General features: G+C 49.7%; 1 pseudogene; it reads left to right on the top strand.

The window, feature by feature from the left end:
* Positions 1-12,925: 12,925 nt before the first annotated feature.
* On the top strand, positions 12,926-14,446 carry LOC122904622 (annotated as a pseudogene).
* Positions 14,447-23,326: the final 8,880 nt, after the last annotated feature.

Raw genomic sequence — 23,326 nt, 5'->3', positions numbered from 1 at the left:
CACAATGCTGGTTTGTTATCAGGGAGAACTTTGAATGTGCTGGTGCTAAGGTGCCATGCAGGATTCTCCTACCCTGAGGTTTTGGCACAGGTCGAAGAGCACGGTATCCTTCTGGGGACAGGAGATGTTATGTTGTGTGACTTAGGGACCACATGATGTGTCATAAATTGGTATTCTAGAACAGGTCCCTGAGGACAGATGCCTGAAAACCTAATGGGGTTCCATTGAGAGCCTAGGGACATTTCAATGTTCAATGTTCTAACTCATGATCATTGACTTGGCTGTGGATGTAGGTGATCAGAGTGTTTCAGACTGTACATTTCCGTCCAGAGTGGCCGACAATATTGGGGTGGCTCACGGTCCACACAGGTTTCTTCTAATCTGGAAGGATTGGGCAAATCTGATAGGCCCCGTGTCCTTGGGGATGGCAGCCAGAGTTCTGTGGTCTGGCTCCAGGGATCACATTCTGGTGGGCATGTGAGCCATGGTTTTGGGAGAGAAGTCTGGAAACACAAATTCAGGCTAGTGACTTTGTGGTCACGTGATCACAGGCAAAATGCGTAGACCTGGAGGGCAGCTCGTCATGAACTATATTTAGGGAGACTGAAAGGCAGTAGCACAGGCTTTTCTCTCTGGATAGTGTGTCCTGGATGGCCTCAGAATGCAGGTATGCTGTCATGGGTCCATGGTAGTCTTTTCCTCTCCATGGTTCCTGGTGTGTCTCCATAGTTTGGTGGCTTTTTCAGGGAAGGGAAGAGTGATGTTTTCCATCTTATGTGTGCCACAAAACAGGGTTTCAAGAGACGGGCTCTGGTTCATGGCATCTGGGACATCACAACAAGGGTTAGGATTTGGGCCTAGGGGCATACAAGGCCTACAATGCAGGTTCATGGTGGTGCAGCAGAGATGGATTTTTTGAAAGCATGCTCAGGCTGAGGGTCACAATGTCTGTTTTCATCCAGCAGGACTCTTAGGAGTGGGAATGGTCTCATTGGTCTTATAAGTAACTCCGCCTTGATATTTGGACACCCATGCCAACAGCCAAGTTTCCTGCCATGAGGAAGGAGGAGTTCTCTATTGTGCTTCAGGTTGACCCATTGGCAAGGATTCCAGCAAATTTCTGGGGACAGGTGCCTGAATACCAAGGATGGATAGAAATGACATACTTGGGCCCTGGCAATCCCAAATGCTACATGTGGGGCCCACTCTCTGGTGACTGAAACTAGGTCGGGGCTCAGGCTCTGTCAGACACAGCAGTAGTGGCCAGGGAAACCTATAAATCGGGTTCCCTCCAATATAGGTCCAAGCAGATTGACCCTCATGTGGGGTTTCTGGTAAGACTCACCAGGCACTTGTTTCTATCGGGAAGGCAGAATGCTGCTTTGTGTCTCGAGAATTCCCTATGAAGGGGGCTTGGGGACCAGTCGGGTGAGGATGGAATTATAAAGCCAAGCTTCGGTTCAATTCAGTGGCAAGGGGAAGGCAGTTCCTATGTGCAGCGGCTTTTTCGAGATATTCAGCACCTGAGTAAGGGCGGATTTCAGATATTTGCTCACACTGGAGTTTGTGTCTATGATGACAGACAAATGGAGGGATGGCATCAAGAAGCCATGGAGGGGTTTTCATATTGAGGTCTATGAGCTTCTCCAAATAGCAAGGTTTCGTTCTACTGGACAGGTGGAGTCTGGTTTATTTGCTCCAGCTTCGCCAATAGGAAACATGAAGTAGCAGAGCTCTACCGCATGGATGCCTGGAAATTTCAACTTCATTGACCATTGCAACTGAAGAACATGGCAGCTTCATTCTGGTGTCTCTGGAGCGAAGTACCAAGTCCTTGATTTGACATGGAATCTCTTGCAGATGGGCCACAGAGCTGGTTTGTTACCAGGGAGATCTTAGAATGTGGGGGTGGCTAAGGTGATTTGCAGGATTCTACTACCCTGGGCTTTTGCACAGATGGAAGGGCACTGTTTCCTTCTGGGGACAGGATATGTTCTGTTGTGTGGCTGAGGGACCGCATGTTGTATCATAAGTTCGCATTCCAGTACAGGCCTCTGAGGACAGATGACTGAAAACCGAATCTAGGGCACCAATGACATCTTAGGGGCATGTTAGTTTCACTATTCTGACTCAGGACCATTGATTTGGGTGTCTGCCTAGATGTAGGTGATCAGGGTGTTTCAGACTGTGCATTTGCATTCAGAGCATCTGCCAATATTGGGGTAGGCTCAGGGGCCTTGCAGGTTTCTCCTAATCTAGAAGGTTTGGGCTTCCTTGATGGGCACAGTTCCCTTGGGGATGGCAGGGACAGTCCTTTGGTGTGGATCCAGAGACCCCATCCTGGAGGGTATGTGTTCCATGGTTTGGTAGAGAAGTCTGTAAACACAAATTCGAGTTAGGGTGAGTGGAGAGGTGATCACAGACTCAATGCTTAGACCTGGAGGGCAGCTTATCTGAAACTGTAATTAGGGTGATTGGATGGTGGTAGCACAGGCTTTTCTCTCTCGATTGTGTGTACAGGATGGCCTCAGAATGGGTCCATGGGAAACTTTTTTTCTTTATGGATCCTGGTGGCTCCCCATAGTTTGGTGGCTTTTTCGGGGAATGGAAGAGTGCTGTTTTCCATCTGAGGGGTGCCCCAAAACAGGGATTCCAGAGGTGGGCTCTGGGTCTGGGCACCTGGAAAATCTCACAAAGTTTTAGGATTTGTGCCTAGAGGCGTACAGACCTGCAATGCGGGATCATGGTGGTGAAACTGAGAGGGATTGTTTGAAAGCATGCTCAGGCTGAGGGTCACAATGCCTGTTTGTGCCCAGACCGGCCCTCAGGAGTGAGCATGGTCTCATTGGTCTTGTAACTGGCTCCCCCTTTGAGGGATGGAAACCCATCCCAACAGCCAAGATTCCTGCCATGAGGAAGGAGGAGTTTTCTATTGTGCTTCAGGTTCCCCTGCAGGGATTCCAGCCAAGTTCTGGGGACAGATGCCTGAATACCCAGGATGCGTAGAGATGACATACTTCGGCCTTGGCAATCCAAGATGCTAGATCTGGGGCCCAGTCTCTGGTTACTGACACTAGGTCGGGGCTCAGGCTCTGTCAGACACAGCAGTAGTGGCCAGGGCAACCTATAAATCAGGGTTCCATCCCATATGGGGCCGAGAAGATTGATCCTCATGTGGGGTTTCTGGCCAGACTCACCAGGCACTTGTTTCTATCGGGAAGGCAGAATGCTGTATTATGGCTCCAGAGTTCCCTATCAAGAGGGCTTGAGGAGCAGTCGGGTGAAGATGGAATTGTAAACACAAGCTACGGGTTATTTCAGTGCCATGCGGAAGGCAGTTCCTATGTGCAGGGTCTTATTTGAGATATCCAGTACCTGAGTAAGGGCGGATGTCAGATATTTGCTCACACTGGAGTTTGTATCTATGATGACTGACAAATAGAGGGGTGGCGTCAAGAGGCGATAGAGGGGTTTTCACGTTGAGGCTTATGAGCTGCTCCAAACAGCAAGATTTTGTTCTATTGGACAGGTGGAGTGTGGTTTATTTGCTCCAGGATCCCCCATGTGGAAAATATGGGTAGCAGAGCTTTACTACATGGATTCCTAGAAAGTTCAAATCGATTTACCATTGCAGCTGAGGACATGGCAGGTTCTTTCTGGTGTCTCTGGAGCGAAGTACCAAGTCCTTGATTTGACATGGAATCTCTTGCAGATGGTCCACAGTGCTGGTTTTTTTACCAGGGAGATTTTAGAATTTGCTGGTGGCTAAGGAACTGTGCAAAATTCTACTACCCTGGTCTTTGGCACATATGGAAGGGCACTTTTTTTTTCCCTTGGGGACAGGATGATCTGTTGTGTGGCCCAGTGCCCACATGTTATAACATAAATTTGCATTCCGGGAACATGCCTCTGAAGACAGATGTCTGAAAACCGAATCTAGGGTTCCAGGGACATCCAGGGGCATGTTAGGTTCACTAATCTGACTCAGTACCTTTAATTTGGTTGTCTTCCTGGATGTAGGGCATCAGGGTGTTTCAGAATGGGCATTTGCATCCACAGTGGCCTCCAATATTGGGGTGGGCTCAGGGGACTTGCAGGTTTCTCCCATTGTGGAGGGTGTGGGCAACTGTGATGGACACATTTTCCTTGGGGATGGCATGCACAGTCCTGTGGTGTGGCTTCTAAGACCCCATCATGGAGGATATATGAGTCATGGTTTTGGGAGAGAAGTCTGCAAACACAAACTCGGGTTAAGGTTAGCAGCGAGGTGATCACAGGCCCAATGCATAGACCTGGAGGGCAGCTTGTCAGGAACTGTAAATAAGGTGTCCCGAAGGTGGTAGCACAGACTTTTGTATCTGGCTTGTGTGTCCAGGATGGCCTCGGAATGCAGGTGTTGTCTTATGGGTCCATAGGAGTTTTTTCCTCTCAAGGATCCTGGCGGCTCCCTATACTATTGTGGCTTTCTCGGCAAAGAGAAGAGTGCTATTTTCCATCTTAGGGGTGCCCCAAAACAGGGATTCCAGAGATGGGCTGTGGTTCTGAGCACCTGGAAAATCCCACCAGGGGTTAGGATTTGGGCTTAGGGGCATACCAGGCCTGCAATGCACAATCCGGGAGGTACAACTAAGAATGTTCATTTGAAAGCATGCTCAGGATGAGAGTCACAATGCCTGCTTGTTTCCAGGCCGGCCCTCATGAGTGGGCAGGGTCTCCTTGGCTATTCAGCTGGCTCCCACTCTGGGACACTCATCCCAAAAGCCAGGATTCCTGCCTTGGTGAAGGAGGAGTTCTCTATTGTGCTACAGGTTTCCACATTGGCAGGGATTCCAACAAAGGTCTGGGGACAGGTGCCTGAATATCAAGGATGAGTAGAGATGACGGCCCTAGACCATGGCCAGTCTCACATTCTGGAGATGGGACCCACCCTCTGGGTCCTGACACGAGTTCGGGGATCAGACTCTGTCAGACACAGCAATAGTGGCCAGGGCAACCTATACATCGGGGTTCCCTCAAGGGCCAAATAGATCGATCCTCATGTAGCTTTTCTGGGCAGTCTCACCAGGCCCTTCTTCTTTCTATGAGGAAGGCAGAATGCTATGTTGTGGCTCCAAAATTCCCTATCAACAGGGCTTGGGGATCAGTAGGGTGAAGATGGAATTGTAAACCAAAGCTAAGGTTCAATTCAGTGCCAAGTGAAAGGCAATTCCAATGTGCAGTGGCTGATTCCAGATATACAGCACCGGAGTAAAGGCAGATGTCAGATATTTGCTAATGTCAGAGTTTTTGTCTCTGATGACCCACTAACGAAGGGATGGCGACAAGAGGCCATGGAGGATTTCCCACTCTGGGGATCCAAACAGCAAGGTTTCCTTCTACCGGACAGGGGGAGTCTGGTTTATTTGCTCCAGCGTCCCCCATGTGGAAAGTTTAGGTAGCAGAGCACTCCCTCATGGATGCCTGTAAAACACACATCCACTGACAATTGCAGCTATGGAGCATGGCAGGTTCATTCTGGTGACTTTGGGGTGAAGTACCAAGGCCTGGAGTTGACATGGATTCTCATGAAGATGTGTCACAATGCTGGTTTGTTACCAGGGAGATCTTAGAAGGTGCTGGTGGCTGGGGCCATGTAGGATTCATCTACACTGAGGGTTTGACTCCAATCCAAGAACACGGTTTCCTTCTGAGGACAGGAAATGTCTGTTGTGTGGCTCAGGGACCATGCTGTATCATAAGTTGATATTCCAGCACAAGCTTCTTAGTACAGATACCTGAAAACATAATCTAGTGTTCCAATGAAGTCCAAGGGGCATGTCATGTTCAATCTTCTGTCTCAGGACCATTGACTTGGCTATCAGCCTGTATATAGGTGATAGGGTGTGTCAGACTGTGCATTTGCGTCCAGAATGGCCTCCAGTATTGGGGTGGGCTCAGGGGCCTTGCAGGTTTCTCCTAATCTAGAAGGTTTAGACAACAGTGACAGGTAAAGTTTCCTTGGGGAAGACAGGCACACTCCCGTGGTGTGGCTCCAGATACTACAACATTGAGGTCATGTGAAGCATGGTTTTAGGAGGGACGTCTGCAAACACAAACTCGGGTTAGGGTTAATGGCATGGTGATCACAGGCCCAATGCATAGACATGGATGGCAGCTCGTCAGGAACAGTTAATCGGGTGACTCAAAGTTGGTAGCACAGGCTTTTGCATCCAGATTGTGTGTCCAGGATGGCCTCAGAATGCAGGTGTGGTATCATGGGTCCATGGGAGATTTTTCCTCTCTAAGGAACCTGGAGGTTCCCAATATTTGGTGGCATTCTCAGGGAATGGAAGAGTGCTGTATTCCATCTTTGGGGTGCCCCAATACAGGGATTCCAGAAACGGGCTCTGGGGCTGGGCACCTGGAAAACCCCAAGTGTTAGGATTAGGGACTAGGGGCTTACCAGGACTGCATGTGGGATCCTGGAGGTGCAAATGAGAGGGGTGATTGAAAGCATGCTCAGGCTGAGGGTCACAATGCCTGCTTGTGCCCAGGGTGGCCCTCATGAGTGGGCGTGGTCTCATTGGCCATATAGTTGTATCCTTGGCCATACAGTTGGCTCCCACTTTGAGGGTTGGACACCCATCCCAACAGACAGGATTCCTGCCATGGAGAAAGAGGAGTTCTCTATTGTGCTTCAGGTTCCCCCATTAACAGGGATTCCAGCAAAGGTCTGGGGACAGATGCCTGAATACCAAGGATGGGCAGAGATGACGGACATGGGTCATGGCCTATCTCACTTGGCGGATATGGGCCCCGATCTCTGGGTGCTGACACTAGATCTTGGCTCAGGCTTTGTTAGTCACAGCACTAGTGCCCAGGGAAGCCTATAAATCAGGATTCCTTCGGGCACCGAGCAGATTAATCCTCATATGAGCTTTCTGGGCAGACTCACCAGGCCCTTCTTGTTTCTATGGGGAAGGCAGAATGCTGCGTTTGGCTCCAGAATACCCTATCAAGAGGGATTGTGGGCCAGGAAGCTGAGGATGGAATTGTAAACTCAAGCTATGGTTAATTCAGAGTTAAGCAAAAGGCACTTCCAGTGTGCAGTGGTTGAATCGAATATCCAGCACCTGAGTACGAGTGGATGCCAGATATTTGCTCATGCTGGAGTTTGTGTCTATGATGACTGAGAAATGGAGGGGTGGCGTCGAGGTCATTGAGGATTTCCCACCCTGGGGCTTGTGAGTTGCTCCAAACAGGTTTCCTTCTAACGGAAAGGGGGAGTCTGGTTTGTTTGCTCCAGGGTCCCACATGTGGTACGATTGGGTAGCATAGCTCTCCCACGTGGATGCCTAGAAAGCACTCCTCCATAGACCATTGCAGCTGAGGAATATGGCAGGTTCATTCTGGTGGTTCTGGGGCAAACTATCAAGGCCTTGAGTTGACCTGAAGTCTCATGAAGATGGGTCACAATGCTAGTTTGTTACCAGGGAGATCATAGAATGTGCTGGTTGCTAAGAGGCCATTCAGGATTCATCTACCCTGAGGGTTTGACACAGGTCCATGAGCACAGCTTCCTTCTGGGGCCAGGAGATGTTCTGTTCTGTGGTTCAGGGACCACATGTTGTATCATAAGTTGGTATTTCAGAACAGGCCTCTGAGAATGAATACCTGAAAACCTAATCCAGTGTTCCAATGAAGTCCTCTTGGCATATCAAGTACAATCTTCTGACTCAGGACCATTGACTTGGGTGTCGGCCTGGATGGAGGTGATCAGGTTGTTTCAAATTGTGCATTTGAGTCCAGAGCAACCTCCAATATTGGGCTGGGCTCAGGGGATTTGTAGGTTTCTCCTAATCTAAGGTTTTGGGCAACAGTGACAGGCACAGTTTCCTTGAGTATGGCAGGCACAGTCCTCTGTTGTGGTTCCAGATACCACAACCTTGAGGTCATGTGAAGCATGGTTTTGGGAGGGACGTCTGCAAACACAAACTCGGGTTAGGGTTAGTGGCATGGTGATCACAGGCCCAATGCATAGACCTGGAAGGAATCTTCTCAGGAACTGTAGATCGGATGACTCGAAGGTGGTAGCACAGGCTGTTGTATCTGGATTGTGTGTCCAGGATGACCTCAGAATGCAGGTGTGGTCTCATGGGTCCATGGCAGATTTTTCCTCTCTAAGTTTCTTGGGGCTCCCAATAGTTTGGTGGCTTTCTCGGGGAAAAGAATAGTGCTGTTTTTCAAATTATGGGTGCCCCAAAATAGGGATTCCAGAGAGGGGATCTGGGTCTGGGCCACTGGAATATCCCACCGAATGTTAGGATTTGGGCCTAACAGCCTACCAGGCCTGTAATGTGGGGTCCTGAAGGTGCTAATGAGAACGTTTGTTTGAAAGCATGCTCAGGCTGAGGGTCACCATGCCTGCTTGTGTCCCGGTGGTACTCATGAGTGGGCGTGGTCTCCTTGTCCATGGAGCTGGCTCCCACTTTGAAGGTTGGAAACCCAACCCAACAGCTAGGATCCCTGCCATGGGGAAGGAAGAGTTCTCTATGCTGCTTCAGGTTCCCTCATTGGCAGGGATTCCAGCAAATGTCTGGGGACAGATGCCTGAATACCAAAGATGGGTAGAGATGACAGACTTGGGACATGGCCAGTCTCAAGTGCTGGATATGGGCCCCGATCTCTTGATGGCTGACACTAGGTCTTGGCTAGGCTCTGGCAGACACATCACTAGTACCCAGGGCAGCCTATAAATCCGGGTTCCCTTGAGCACCGAGCAGATTGATCCTCATGTGGTTTCTGGGCAGACCCACCAGACCCTTTTTCTCTCTATTGGGAAAGCAGAATGTTGCGTTGTGGATCTAGAGTTCCATCTCAAGAGGGCTTTCAGACCAGGAGGATGAGGATGGAATTGTAAACAGAACCTACAGTTCAATACAGGGTCAAGCGGAAGGCAGTTCCAATGTGTAGCACCTTATTCGTGATATCCAGCACCTGAGTAAGGGCGGATCTCAGACTTTTGCTCATGCTAGGGTTTGTGTCTATGTTGACTGACAAATGGAGGGGTGGTGTCAAGAGACCATGGAGTATTTCCCAAGTTGGGGCTTGTGAGATGTTCCAAACAGCAAGGTTTCCTTCTTCTGGACAGGGGCAGTCTGGTTTGTTTGTTCCAGGTTTCCCCATGTGGAAAGTTTGGGTAGCAGAGCACTACTTCATGGAATCCTGGAAAGGACACCTCCATTGACCATTGCAGCTGAGGAATATGGCAGGTTCGTTGTGCTGGCTCTGGGGTGAAGTACCAAGGCCATGAGTTGACATGGAGTCTCATGAAGATGGGTCACAATGCTGGTTTGCTACCAGGGAGCTCTTAGAATGTTCTGGTGGCTAAGGGGCTATGGCTAAGGTGGCTAAGGAGCTGGTGGCTAAGGTGGCTAAGGGGCTAAGGGGCTAAGGGGCAGGATTCATATACCCTGAGGATTGCACACAGGTCCAAGAGCACGGCTTCCAGCTGGGGACAGGAGATTTTCTGTTGTGGGGCTCAGGGACCATAAGATGTATCATAAGTTGGCATTCCAGAAGAGGCCTCTGAGGACAGAAGCCTGAAAAGCTTATCTAGGCTTCCAGTGAGGTCCTAGGGCCATGTCAGGTTCAATCATCTAACTCAGGACCATTGACTTGGGTGTCTGCCTAAATGGAGGTGAACAGGGTGTTTCAGACTCTGCATTTGCGTCCAGAGCGTCCTCCATAATTGGGTTGGGCTCCAGTATCCTTGCAGGTTTCTCCTAATCAGGAAGGTTTGGGCAACGTGATGGGCTGGGTTTCCTTGGGGATGGCAGGCACAGTCCTGTGGTGTGACTCCAGGGCCCCCATCCTGGAGGGCATGTGAGCCATGGTTTTGAGAGAGAAATCTGCAAACACAAACTCGGGATAGGGTTATTGGCGAGGTATTCGCAGGCCCAATGCATAGACCTGGAGGGCAGCATGTCAGGAAAGGTAAATCAGGTGACAGTAGCACAGGCTCTTGTATCTGGATTATGTATCCACTATGGCCTCGGAATGCAGGTGTGGACTCATGGGACCTTGGGAGATTTTTTCTCTCAAGGATCCTGAGGCTCCCGATAGTTTGTGGATATCTCAGGGAAGAGAACAGTGCTGTTTTCAATCTTAGGGGTGCCCTAAAACAGGGATTCCAGTGACGGGATCTGGGTATGGGCACATGGTAAGTCCCACCAAGGGTTAGGATTTGGGCCTAGGGGCATACCAGGCCTGCAATGCGGAATCCTGGAGGTGCAACTGAGAGTGTTTATTTGAAAGCATGCTATTGCGGAAGGTCATAATGCCTGCTTGTGCCAAGGGCGGCCCTCATGAGTGGGCGTGGTCTCCTTGGCCATGCAGTTGGCTCCCACCCTGAGGTTTGGACAACCACCCTAACATCCAGGATTCCTGCCATGGGAAGGAGGAGTTCTCTACTGTGCTTCAGGTTCCCCCATTATCTGGGATTCGAGCAAATGTCTGGAGACAGATGCCTGAATACCAAGGATGGGTAGAGATGATGGCCCTGGGCCATGGCCAACCTCACATGCTGGATATGCAACCCGCCCACTGGGTGGCTGACACGACGTCGGGGCTCAGGCTTGTTCAGACACGGCACTAGGTGCTAGGGGAGCCTATAAATTGGGGTTCCCTCAAGGGTCGAGTAGACTGATCCTATGTGGAGTTTCTGGGAAGACGCACAAGGCCCTTCTTCTTTCTATGGGGAGGCAGAATGCTGTGTTGTGGCTCCAGAATGCACTATTAAGAGGAGTTGCGAACCAGGAGGGTGAGGATGGAATTGTAAACACAAGCTACAGTTAAATTCAGTGCCAAGTGAAAGGCATTTCAAGTGTGCAGGGGCTGATAGGAATATCCAGCACCTGAGTAAGGGTGGAGGTCAGATGTTTGCTCACACTGGACTTTATGCCTATGATGACCAACAAATGGAGGGGTGGTGTCAAGAGGCCATGGGGAATTTCTCATGGTGGAGCTTGTGAGATGCTCCACACAGCAAAGTTGCCTTCTACCAGACAAGGAAAGTCTGTTTGTTTGCTCCAGGGTTCCCCATGTGGATAGTTTGGGTATCAGAGCACTCCCTCATGGATGCCTGGAAAGCACACATCTATTTACCATTGCAGCTGAGGAACATGGCAGGTTCGTCTTGTCGCTCTGAGTAAAAGTACCTGTTCTTTGAGTTGACATGAGTCTCATGAAGATAGGTCACAATGCTGGTTTGTTACCAGGATGATCTTAGAATATGCTGATGGCTAAGGTCCTGTGCAGGATTCATATACCCTGAGGGTTTGACTCAGGTCCAAGAGCACGGCTTCTGTCTGGGCAGGAGATTTTCAGTTGTGGGGCTCAGGGACCACATGTTTTATCATAAGTTGGTATTCAAGAGCAGGCCTCTGAGGACAGAAGCCTGAAAACCTAATCTACAGTTACAAATAGGCCTTAGGGGCATGTCAGTTTCAATCATCTGACTCAGGACCATTGACTTAGATGTCTGCCTGGATGAAGTTGATCAGGGTGTTTTGACTGCGCAATTGCATCCAGAGAAGCCTCCATATGCTCCATATGGAGCAGCCTCCATATGGGTGGGCTCAGGGGCCTTACAGGTTTCTCCTAATCTGGAGGGTTTGGGCAACTGTGACAGGCACTGTTTCCTTGGGGATAGCAGGCACAGTCCTGTGGTGTGGCTCCAGATGCCCCATCCTGGAGGGCATGTGAACCTTGGTTTTGGGAGAGAAGTCTGCAAACACAAACTCGGGTTAGGGTTAGAGGCGAGGTGATCGCAGGCCCAATACATAGACCTGAGGGAAGCTCATCAGGAACTGTAAATCAGGTGACTCGAAGGCAGTAGCACAGACTATTGTATCTGGATTTTGTTTCCATGATGGGCTCAGAATGCAGGTGTGGTCTCATGGGTTAATGGGAGATTTTTCCTCTCAAAGTTGCTGACTGCTCCCAATAGTTTGGTTGCTTTCTCGGGGAAGGGAAGAGTGCTGTTTTCCAACTTAGGGGTGCCCCAAAACATGGATTCCAGAGACAGGCTTTGGGTCTGGGCACCTGAAACATTCCACCAAGTGTTAGGATTTGGGCCTAGAGGCATACCAGCGCTGCAATGCGGGATCCTGGAGGTGCAGCTGAGAGCGTTTATTTGAAAGCATGCTCAGGCTGAGGGTCAAAATGCCTGCTTGTGCCCAGGATGGCCCTCATAAGTGGGCGTAGTCTCATTGGCCTTGCAACTGGCTTCCACTCTGAGGTTTGGACTACCATCCCAAAAGCCAGGATTCCTGCCATGGGGAAGGAGGAGTTCACTATTGTGCTTCAGGTTCCCCCATTGATAGTGATTCCAGCAAAGGTGTAGGGAACAGATACCTGAATACCAAGGATGGGTAGAGATGATGGCCTTGGGCCATGGCCAGTCTCACATGTTGGATATGGACCCCGCCCACTGGGTGGCTGCCATGAGGTCGGGGCTCAGGCTCTGTCAGACACAGTACTAGTGGCCATGGCAGCCTATAAATTGGGGTTCTCTCGTGATCTGAGCAGATTGATCCCCATGTGGTGTTTCTGGGAGTACTCATCAGGCCATTCTTCTTTTTATGGGGAAGGTAGAATGCTGCGTTGTGGCTCCAGAATTCATTGTCAAGAGGGCTTGCAGACCTGGAGGGTGAGGATGAAATTGTAAACCCAAGCTCCTTTTCAATTCAGTGCCAAACAAAAGGCAGTTCCAGCGTACAGCAGCTTATTTGAATATCCAGCACCTGAGTAAGGGTGTATGTCAGATGTTTGCCCACACTGGAGTTTGTGTCTATGATGACTGACAAATAAAGTGGTGTCATCAAGAGGCCATGGAGGCTTTTTCGCAATGGGTTTGCCGCCAGAACACAGGTGTCGTGAAAACCACCGCTCACCCTAAACCAGAATGGGGAAGGAAAAGACTCATATCAACATTGTTGTCATCAGACACATAGATTCGGGCAAGTCTACCACTATTGGTCATCTGATCTACAAATGTGGTGGGATCGATAAAAGGACTATCGAAAAATTCGAGAAGGAGGCTGTTGAGATGGGAAAAGTCTCCTTCAAGTATGCCTGGGTCTTGGATAAACTGAAAGCTGAACGTGAACGTGGTATCACCATTGACATCTCCCTGTGGAAATTCGAGACCAGCAAGTATTATGTGACTATCACTGATGCTTCAGGACACAAAGACTTTATCAAAAACATGATTACAGGCACAGCCCAGACTGACTGTGCTGTCCTGATTGTTGCTGCTGGTGTTGGTGAATTTGAAGCAGGTATCTCCAAGAATGGGCAGACCCGTGAGCATGCCCTTCTGGCTTACACACTGGGTGTAAAACAACTAATTGTTGGTGTTAACAAAATGGATTCCATTGAGCCACCCTACAGCCAGAAGAGATATGAGAAAATCGTTAAAGAACTTAACACCTACATTAAGAAAATTGGCTACAACCCCTACACAGTAGCATTTGTGCCAATTTCTGGTTGGAATTGTGACAACATGCTGGAGCCAAGTGATAATATGCCTTGGTTCAAGGGATGGAAAGTCACCCGTAAAGATGGGAATGCCAGTGGAACCACACTGCTTGAAGTTCTGGATTTCATTCTGCCACCAACTCGTCCAACTGACAAGCCCTTGCGTCTGCCTCTCCAGGACGTCTACAAAATTGGTGGTATTGGTACTGTCCCTGTGGGCCGAGTGGAGACTGGTGTTCTTAAGCCTGGCATGGTGGTCACTTTTGCTCCAATCAATGTTACAACTGAAGTCAAGTCTGTTGAAATGCACCATGAATCTTTGAGTGAGGCTCTTCCTGGGGACAATGTGGGCTTCAATGTCAAGAACGTATCTGTCAAAGATGTTCGTCATGGCAATGTGGCTGGTGACAGCAAAAATGACCCACCAATGGAAGCAGCTGGCTTCACAGCTCAGGTGATTACCTGAACCATCCAGGCCAATTTAGTGTTGGATATGCACCTGTGCTGGATTATCACACAGCTCACATTGCTTGCAAGTTTGCTGAGCTGAAAGAGAAGAGAGATTGTCGTTCTGGAAAAAAGCTGGAAGATGGTCCCAAGTTCTTGAAATCTGGTGATGCTGCCATTGTTGATATGATTCTTGGCAAGCCTATGTGTGTTGAGAGCTTCTTTGACTATCCTCCTCTGGGCCGTTTCGCTGTTTGTGACATGAGACAGATGGTTGCTGTGGGTGTCATCAAAGCAGTGGACAAGAAGGCAGCTGGAGCTGGTAAGGTCACCAAATCTGCCCAGAAAGCTCAGAAGGCTAAATGAATATTATCCCCAATACCTGCCACCCCAGTCTTAATCAGTGGTGGAAGAACGGTCTCAAAACTGTTTGTGTCAATTGGCCATTTAAGTTTAATAGTAAAAGACTGGTTAATGAGAGCAATGCATCATAAAACCTTCAGAAAGAAAGGAGAATATTTTGTGGACCATTTGTTTTTTTTGTGTGTGTGTGGCAGTTTTAAGTTATTAGTTTTTAAAATCAGTACTTTTTAATAGAAACAACTTGACCAAAAATCTGTCACAGAATTTTGAGACCCATTAAAACAAAAGTTTAATGAGAAAAAAAAAAAAAAAAAAAGAGGCCATGGAGGATTTCCCATGCTGGGGATTGTTAGATGCTCCAAACAGCAAGGTTTCTTTCTAACGGACAGGGGGAGTCTGGTTTGTTTACTCTAGGGCTCCCCATATTGAAAGTTTGGGTAGCAGAGCACTCCCACATGGATGCCTGGAAAGCACACCTCCATTGACCATTGCAGCTGAGGAAAATGGCAGATTCGTTCTGGTGGCTCTTGGGCAAAGTACCAATGCTTTGAGTTGACATGGAGGCTTAAGGAGATGTAGCACAATGCAGGTTTGTTACCAGTGAGATCTTAGAATGTGCTGGTGTCTATGCGGCCCTGTAGGATTCATGTACCCTGAGCGTTTGACACAGGTCCAAGAGCACGGGTTCCAACTGAAGACAGGAGATGTTCTGTTGTGGGGTTCAGGGACCACATGGTGTATCATAAGTTCGTATTCTAGGACAGGCCTCTGACGACAGATGTCTGAAAACCTAATCTAGGGGTCCAGTGAAGTCCTAGGGGCATGTCAGTTTCAATCTTCTGACTCAGGACCATTAACTTGGGTGTCTGCCTGGATTCAGGTAATCAGGGGTGTTTCAGACTGTGCATTTTCATCCATAGCGGCCTCCAGTATTGGAGTGATCTCAGGGGCCTTGCATTTTTCTCCTAATCTGGATGGTTTGGGCAACTGTGATGGGCACAATTTCCTTGGGGATGGCAGACACAGATCTGTGGTGAGGCTCCAGTGACCCCATCCTGGAGGGCATGTTAGCAATGGTTTTGAGAGAGAATTCTGCAAACACAAACTCGGGTTAGGGTTAGTTGCCAGGTGATCTCAGACCCAATGCATCGACCTGGAGGGCAGCTCGTCAGGAATTGTAAATCGGTTGACTCGAAGGTGGTAGCACAGGCTTTTGTATCTGGATTGTGTTTCCAGGATGGCCTCAGAATGCATGTGTGATCTCATGAGTCCATGAGAGATTTTTCCTATCTAGGGATCCTGGTGGCTCCCCAGAGTTTGGTGACTTTCTCGGGGAAGGGAAGATTGCTGTTTTCTATCTTAGGGGTTCCCCTAAACAGGGATTCCAGAGAGGGGCTGTAGGTCTGGGTGCCTGGAAAATCCCACGAAGGGTAGCGTTTGGGCCCAGGGGAGTACCACGTATGCAATTGGGCCTTAGATCACCTCGCCACTAACCCTAACCCGATTTGTGTTTGCAGACTTGTCTCCCAAAAACATTGCTCACATGACCTGAAGGATGTGGTCTGTGGAGCCAAACCATAGGACTGTGGCTGCCATCCCCAAGGAAACTGTGCCCGTCAAAGTTGCCCAAACTGTGCAACTAAGAGGTGCAACTGAGAAAGTTTGGTTGAAAGCATCCTCAGGGTGAGGGTCACAATGCCTGCTTGTGCCCAGTGCGGCCCTCACGAGTGGGCATGGTCTCATTGGCCATGCAGCTGGCTCCCACTCTGAGAGTTGTACACCCATCCTAACAGAGTGGATTCCTGCCATGGGGAAGGAGGAGTTCTCTATTTTGCTTCAGGCTCCCCCATTGGCAGGGATTCCAGCATAGGTCTGGAGACAGATGCCTGAATACCAAGGATGGGTAGAGATGACGGTCTTGGATCATGGCTGGTCTCACATGCTGGATATGGGACCCGCCCTCTGGGTAGCTGACATGAGGTCTGGGCTCAGGCTCTGTCAGACACAGCACTAGTGGCCAGGGCAGCATATAAATCGGGGTTCCCTGGAGGACTAAGTAGAATGATTTTCATGTGGAGTTTCTGGGCAGACTCAACACGCTGTTCTTTCTATGGGGAAGTCAGAATGCTGCATTGTGGCTCTAGTGTTCCCTATCAAGACGGCCTTCGAACTACTAGGGTGAGGATGGAATTGTAAACCCAAGCTACGGTTAAATTCAGGGCCAAGCGAAAGGCAATTCCAGTGTGCAGCGGCTGATTCGAATATCCACCACCTGAGTAAAGACAGATGTCAGATGTTTGCTCACGCTGGAGTTTGTGTCTATGATGATTAACAAATGGAGGGGTGGCGTCAAGAGGCCATGGGGCATTTCCCATGCTGAGGCTTGTGAGGTGCTCCAGCAAGGTTTCCTATTATTGGACAGGTGGAGCCTGGTTTGTTTGTTCCAGAGTCCCCCATTTGGAAAGGTTGTGTAGCAGAGCACTCCCGCGTGGATGCCTAGACGCACACCTCCATTCTCCATTGCAGCTGAGGAACATGGAAGGTTCGTTCTGGTGGCTCTGGTGTGAAGTACCAAGGCCTTGAGTTGACATGGAATCTATTGAAGATGGGTCACATGCTGGATTTGTACCAGGGAGATCTTATCATGTACTGGTGGCTAGGATTCTCCTAACCTGAGGGTTTGCCATAGGAAGAAAAGCACGGTGTCTTTCTGGGGACAGGAGATGTTCTGTTGTGTGGCTCAGGGACCACATGCTGTATCATAAATTGGTATTCCAGAACAGGACCCTGAGGACAGATGCCTGAAAACCTAATCTAGAGTTCCAATGAGTTCCTAGGGGCATGTCAGGTTCAATCTTCTGACTCAGGACAATTGACTTGGCTGTCTCCTGGTTGTATGTGATCAGAGCATTTCAGACTGTGCATTTCCGTGCAGAGGGGCCGTCAATATTGGTGAGGGCTCAGGGGCCTTGCAGGTTTCTCCTGATTTGAAAGGTTTGGGCAACTGTTACGGGCACAGTTTCCTTGAGGATGGCAGCCACAGTCCTGTGGTTTGGCTCCACAGACCATCCTTCAGGGCATGTGAGCCATGGTTTAGGGAGACAAGTCTGCAAACACAAATCGGGTTAGGGTTAGTGGCGAGATGATGTAAGGCCCAATGTGTAGACATGGATGGCAGCTCGTCAGGAACTGTAATTACAGTGACCAGAAGGCAGTAGCACAGGCTTTTCTATCTGGACTGTGTGTTCAGGATGGCCTGGGAATGCAGGTGTTGTCTCATGGGTCCATGAGAGATTTTTCCTTTCTCAGGTCCTGGCGGCTCCCCATAGTTTTGTGTATTTTTCAGGGAAAGGATGACTGCTCTTTTCCATCTTAGGAGTGCCCCAAAACAGGGATTCCAGAGACGGGCTCTGGGTCTGGGCGCCTGAAAAAACCCCACCAAGTTTTGGATTTGGGACTAGTAGCGTACCAGGCCTGCAATGCGGGATCCTGTTGTTACATCTGAGAGGGCTTATTTGAAAGCATGATCAAGATGAGGGTCACCGTGCCTGTTTCTGTCTAGGGTAGTCTTCAAGAGTGTGCGTGGTCTCAATGGCCTTGTAGCTCTCTCCCACTCTGAGGGTTGGACACCCATCCCAACAACCAGGTTTCCTGCCATGGGGAAGGAGAAATTCTCTATTGTGCTTCAGGGTCCCCTTTTGGCAGGGATTCCAGCAAATGTCTAGGGACATGTGCCTGAATACCAAGGATAGGTAGAGTTAACGGACTTGGGCAATGACCGGTCTCACAAACTGTATATGGGGACCGCTCTTTGGGTGGCTTACACGAGGTCGTTCCCCAGGCTCTGTCACATAGCACACTAATGGCCATGGCAGCCTATTAACCGGGGTTCCCTGAGGGCCGTGCAGATTGATATTTTGTGGTGTTTCTGGGCAGACCCACGAGTCCCTTCTTCTTTCTATGGGGAAGGCAGAATGCTGTGTTTTGGCTCTAGAATTCCCTATCAAGAGGTCTTGGGGACAAGTAGAGTGAGGATGGAATTGTAAACACAAGCTATGGTTCAATTCAGTGCAAGCAGAAGGCAGTTCCAATGTGCATCGGTGTATTCGAGATATCCAGCACCTGATTAAGGGCGGATGTCACAGGTTTGCTCACACTGGACTTTGTGTCTATGATGACTGACAAATGGAGGGAAGTGACGTCAAAAGGCCACAGAGGATTTCCCATGCTGAGGCTTGTGAGATACTCCAAACAGCAAAGCTTCCTTCTACTGGAAATGTGGAGTGTGGTTTGTTTGCTCCAGGGTCCCCCATGTGGAATGTTTGGGTAGCAGAGCTCTCTGACATGGATGCCTGGAAAGCACAACTCCATTGACCATTTCAGCTAAGGTACATGGCAGGTTTGTTCTAGTGGTTCTTGGGCGAAGTACCAAGGCCTTGAATTGACATGGAATCTCTTTCAAATGGGCCACAATGCCGGTTTGTTACCAGGGAGATCATAAAATGTGCTGGTGTCTAATGTGCCATGCAGTATTCTCCTATCCTGCAGGATTGGCACAGGTCGTATTCACAGTTAGTTTCTGGGGAAAGGACAAGTACTGTTGTGTGGCTCAGGGACCAAAAGTTGTATTTTAAGGTGGTATTCCAGAACAGGCCTCTGAGGAAAGATGCCTGAAAACTTATTCTAGGGTTCCAATGAAGTGCTAGGGGCATGTCAGGTTCAATCTTCTGACTCAGGACCATTGACGTGGGTGTCTGCCTGGATGGAGGTGATCAGGGTGTTTCCAACTCCACATTTGCATCCAGAGCAGCCTCCAATATTGGAATGGGCTCAGGGGCCCTCCAATTTTATCCTAATCTAGAGGGTTTGGGCAACTGTGACAGGCCACTTTTCTTGGAGATGGCAGGAAGAGTCCTGTGTTGTGGCTTTAGAGTTCCCATCCTGGAGGACATGTGAACTATGGTTTTGGGAGAGAAGTCTGAAAACCCAAATCAGCTTAGGGGTAGTGGTGAGGTGATTGCAGGCCCAATGCGTAAACCTGGAGGGCAGCTCTTCAGGAACTGTAACTTTGGTGACTGGAAGGCGGTAGCAAAGGCTTTTCTATCTGGATTTTGTGTCTAGAATAGCCTCAGAATGCATGTGTGGTCTCATGAGGCCATGGGAGATTTTTTCCTCTCTAAGGATCCTGGTGGATCACAATCATTTGGTGGCTTTCTCGGGGAAGGGATGAGTGCTGTTTTCCATCTTCAGGGTGCCCCAAAACAGGGATTCCAGAGACGGGCTCTGGGTCTGGGCACCTGGAAAATCCCACCAATATTTAGGATTTGGGCCTGGGGCATACCAGGTCTGCAATGCGGGATCCTGCTGGTGCATCTGAGAGTGATTGTTTGAAAGCATGCTCAGGCTGAGGCTCACAATGCCTGTTTGTGCCCAGGGCTGCCCTCAGGAGTTGTCATGGTCTCATTGGCCATGCAGCTGGCTCCCACTCTGAGTGTTGGACACCCATCTCAACAGCCAGGTTTCTGCCATCTGGAAGAAGGATTTCTCTATTGTGCTAAAGGTTCCCCTGTGAGGGTTTGATTAGCCAGACGGAGTCATTTTGTGTTTATGTAGTGAACTTATATTGACCCTATGCAGTAAACTTAGATTGACCCCGCCCTTCCTAGAGGACCTTACTTGCAAAGCATAGACACAAGGGCGGGTCAGGCCATGTGAAGACATCCAATCAGTGGGGCAAGCATATATCTACTAGGGTAAATTGAAATTCAATTGGGCACCCGTGTGTTACCTAGCATTTTTTTTTTCTGTGTGTGGCAGGCTTAGAATGAATGTGCAGTGTTCTCTGTGTATTGAAAACTCATTGGCCACCTGCGTATCGCCCGACTAAACTATCTCTATAAAACTTAGTCTGTGATGCTGCAAGGGGTCGCCTCTTTGCATGAGACAGCCCTGACCGGTCAGTTTGATTCTCGATGCTTGGTGCGAAATAAAGGTTTGCTTGACCTTCGCTTTGTATCAGTCCTGTTCCTTTCATTACAGACCAACATTGGAGGGGGCACCCGGATTCCAATGACGATAACTGAGCCAGCATTGGAATTTTTGGGAAAAGCCTCTGGAGGTAAGATCACAGTCTGTCTGTCTGATTGGAGCTCCAGGGTATGGCCTACCAGGGAGAAGATGGATGCAGCCGTGCTCCCCAGGGCTGGAGTGGATGCGGGGATGCCCCATCCCTCTGCTTGTAGATTGACAGGGGGGTTCAAGTCCCCCTTGCTGGTCGGGTGTTTTGAGTCCCCCTAGGCGGTCACTGGGGTGTTTGAGTCCTCCTGGTCTGTCAGGGTTCTACTGGGGGGTTTGAGTCCCCATAGGCAGTCTGGGGGTTCAAGTACCCCTAGACGTTCAGGGGGTTCGAGTGCCCCTAGACGGTCAAGGGGTTTGAGTCCCCCTGGGTGGTCGGGGGGTTCGAATCCCTTTGGGCAGTTAAGGGTTTCGAGTTCCCCTAGATGGACAAAGGGTTCGAGTCCCTCTGAGTGGTCGGGGGGTTCGAGTCCCCCTAGATGGTCAATTTGGTTTGAGTTCCCTTGGGTGGTTAGGTTTAGGGTTAGGGTTAGGGTTAGGCCTGCCATCCCAAAGGAAACTGTGCACGTCACAGTTGACCAAACCCTCCAGATTAGGAGAAACCAGCAAGGCTCCTGAGCCCACCCCAATATTCGAGGCTGCTCTGGACGCAAATGTGCTGTTTGAAACACCCTGATGACCTACATCCAGGCAGACACCCAAGTCAATGGCCCTGAGTCAGAAGATTGAAACTGACATGCCCCTAAGTCTTCATCAATACCCTAGCTTAGATTTTCAGGCACCTTTCCCCAGAGGACTGTTCTCCAATACCAAGTTATATTCCAATATACACAAAACAGAGCCACAAAAGAGAACCCCTTCTGTCCCCAGAAGGATGCCTTGCTTTTGGTAGCTGTGTCTAAAACTCAGTGTAGGAGAACCCTGCATGACCCCTGACCACCCCAACATTCTAACATCTCCCTGTATATAAACCAGCTTTGTGATCCAACAGCCTAAAACTCCATGTCAAATCAGCCCCCTTGGGGCTTCTCTCCACAGCCACCAGATCAAAACAGTCATGTTCCTCAACTGCAATGGTCAATGGAGGTGTGCTTCCCAGGCCTCATGGGTGGGAGAGCTCTGCTACCCAAACTTCCTATACGGGGGACCGTGGCCAAACAAACCAGACTGCCCCTGTCTGGTAGAAGAGAGCCTTGCTGTTTGGAGCATCTCACAAGCCCCACCGTGGGAAATCATCCATGATCTCATGACGCTACCCCCAATTTGGCGGTCATCATAGACACAAACTACAGTGTGAACAAACATCTGACATCCGCCCTAACACGGGTACTGGGTATCTCGAATCAGCCACTGCACACTGGATCTTCCTTCCACTTGGCACTGAATTTAACCGTAGCTTGTGTTTACCATTCCAACCTCACCCTCCTGGTCCACAAGCCCTCTTGTTAGTCAATTCTGGGGCCACAACCAGTTTTCTGCCTACCCCACAGAAAGAAGATGTTCCCGCTGAGTCTTCCCAGAAACTCCACATGAGGATCCACCTGCATGGCCTTCGATGGCACCCTAATATCATAGGCCACCACGGCACTCAGGCTCTGTCTGGCACAGCCTGAGTCACGACCTCCAGTTAGGCAAGCGAACATTGGGCCCCATAACCTGCTGGTGGTGGGACCTGTCTTGGCCCAAAGCCGTCACATCTACTCAACCTGGATATTCAGGCATCTCTCCCAGACCGTAGCTCAAATCCCTGAATATGGGTGAACCTGATGCACAAGGGTACTCCACCTTCTTGATGACAGGAAACCTGGCTTCTGAGATGGGTGTCCAGCCCTCAGAGTGGGAACCAACTGTATGGCCCATGAGACCACAGCCACTTATCGGAGCCACCCTGGGCACAAACAGGCATTGTGACCCTCAGCATGATCCTGCTTTCAAACAAACCCCCTGGGTAGCTGGACCGGGAGCCCGTAGAGCGGAACTTCCAGGTCCCTAGGGCCAAATCCTCACATTCGTTCGTGTTTGCCAGGCACCCAGACCTAGAACCTATCTCTGGAATCCCTCTTTTGGGAGCCCTCTGAGATGGAAAACCACAGACTTCCCTTCCCCCAGAGACACCAAACTCTTTGGAGCTGGGCAGAATCCCTAGAGACGAAGAATCTCCCATGGCCCCATGAAGCCAACCCTGCTTTTTGAGACCATCCTGGACAGTCCAGACAGAAAAGCCTGCACTATTGCTTCCATGACACCTTAATTTCAGTACACTATGAGATGCCCTCAGGGCCTGCAGGTCGGGACTGTGATCACCTTGGCCCTAACCCTAACCCTAGTTTGCCTTGGCAGATTTCTGTTCCCAAAGCCCTGGCACACATGCCCTCCAGGATGGGGCCACTGGTGCAACACCAGATGATTGTGCCAACCCTCCTGAAGAAGTCTTTACACTTACTGTTGCCCAAACCCTGAAGATTAAGAGCAAAGTAAAAGCCCCAGAGCCCACCTCAATTTCAAAGTATGTTCTGGACCGAAATGCGTATTCCGATACACAATGAGCACCTGCCTCCAGGCAGAAATCCAAGTCAAAGGCTCTGAGTCAGAATATTGAACCTGACATGCCCTGTCAGGACTTCATCGATACCCTAATTTGGATTTTCAGATGCCTGTCCCCAGAGGCCTGTTCTCCAATACCAACTTATATTCCAACTTATATTCCACACAACAGAACCCCTCCTGTCCCCAGAAGGATACCTTGCTCTTAGTAGCTGTGTCCAAGACTCAGTGTAAGAGAATCCTGCATGGCCCCTGACCAGCCCAACATTCTAACCTCTCCCTGGATACAAACAAGCATTGTGATCCAAAAGCATGAAACTCCATGTCATCTCTGGCAGCAAGGAACTTCGTCCCGGAACCACCAGATAGAACCTGC

Source organism: Neovison vison, chromosome 4, assembly GCF_020171115.1.
Source record: "Neovison vison isolate M4711 chromosome 4, ASM_NN_V1, whole genome shotgun sequence".
NCBI lineage: Eukaryota > Metazoa > Chordata > Mammalia > Carnivora > Mustelidae > Neogale > Neogale vison.
The sequence above is the reverse complement of the archived record's forward strand: the minus strand, read 5'-3'. Positions and strand labels throughout refer to the sequence as shown.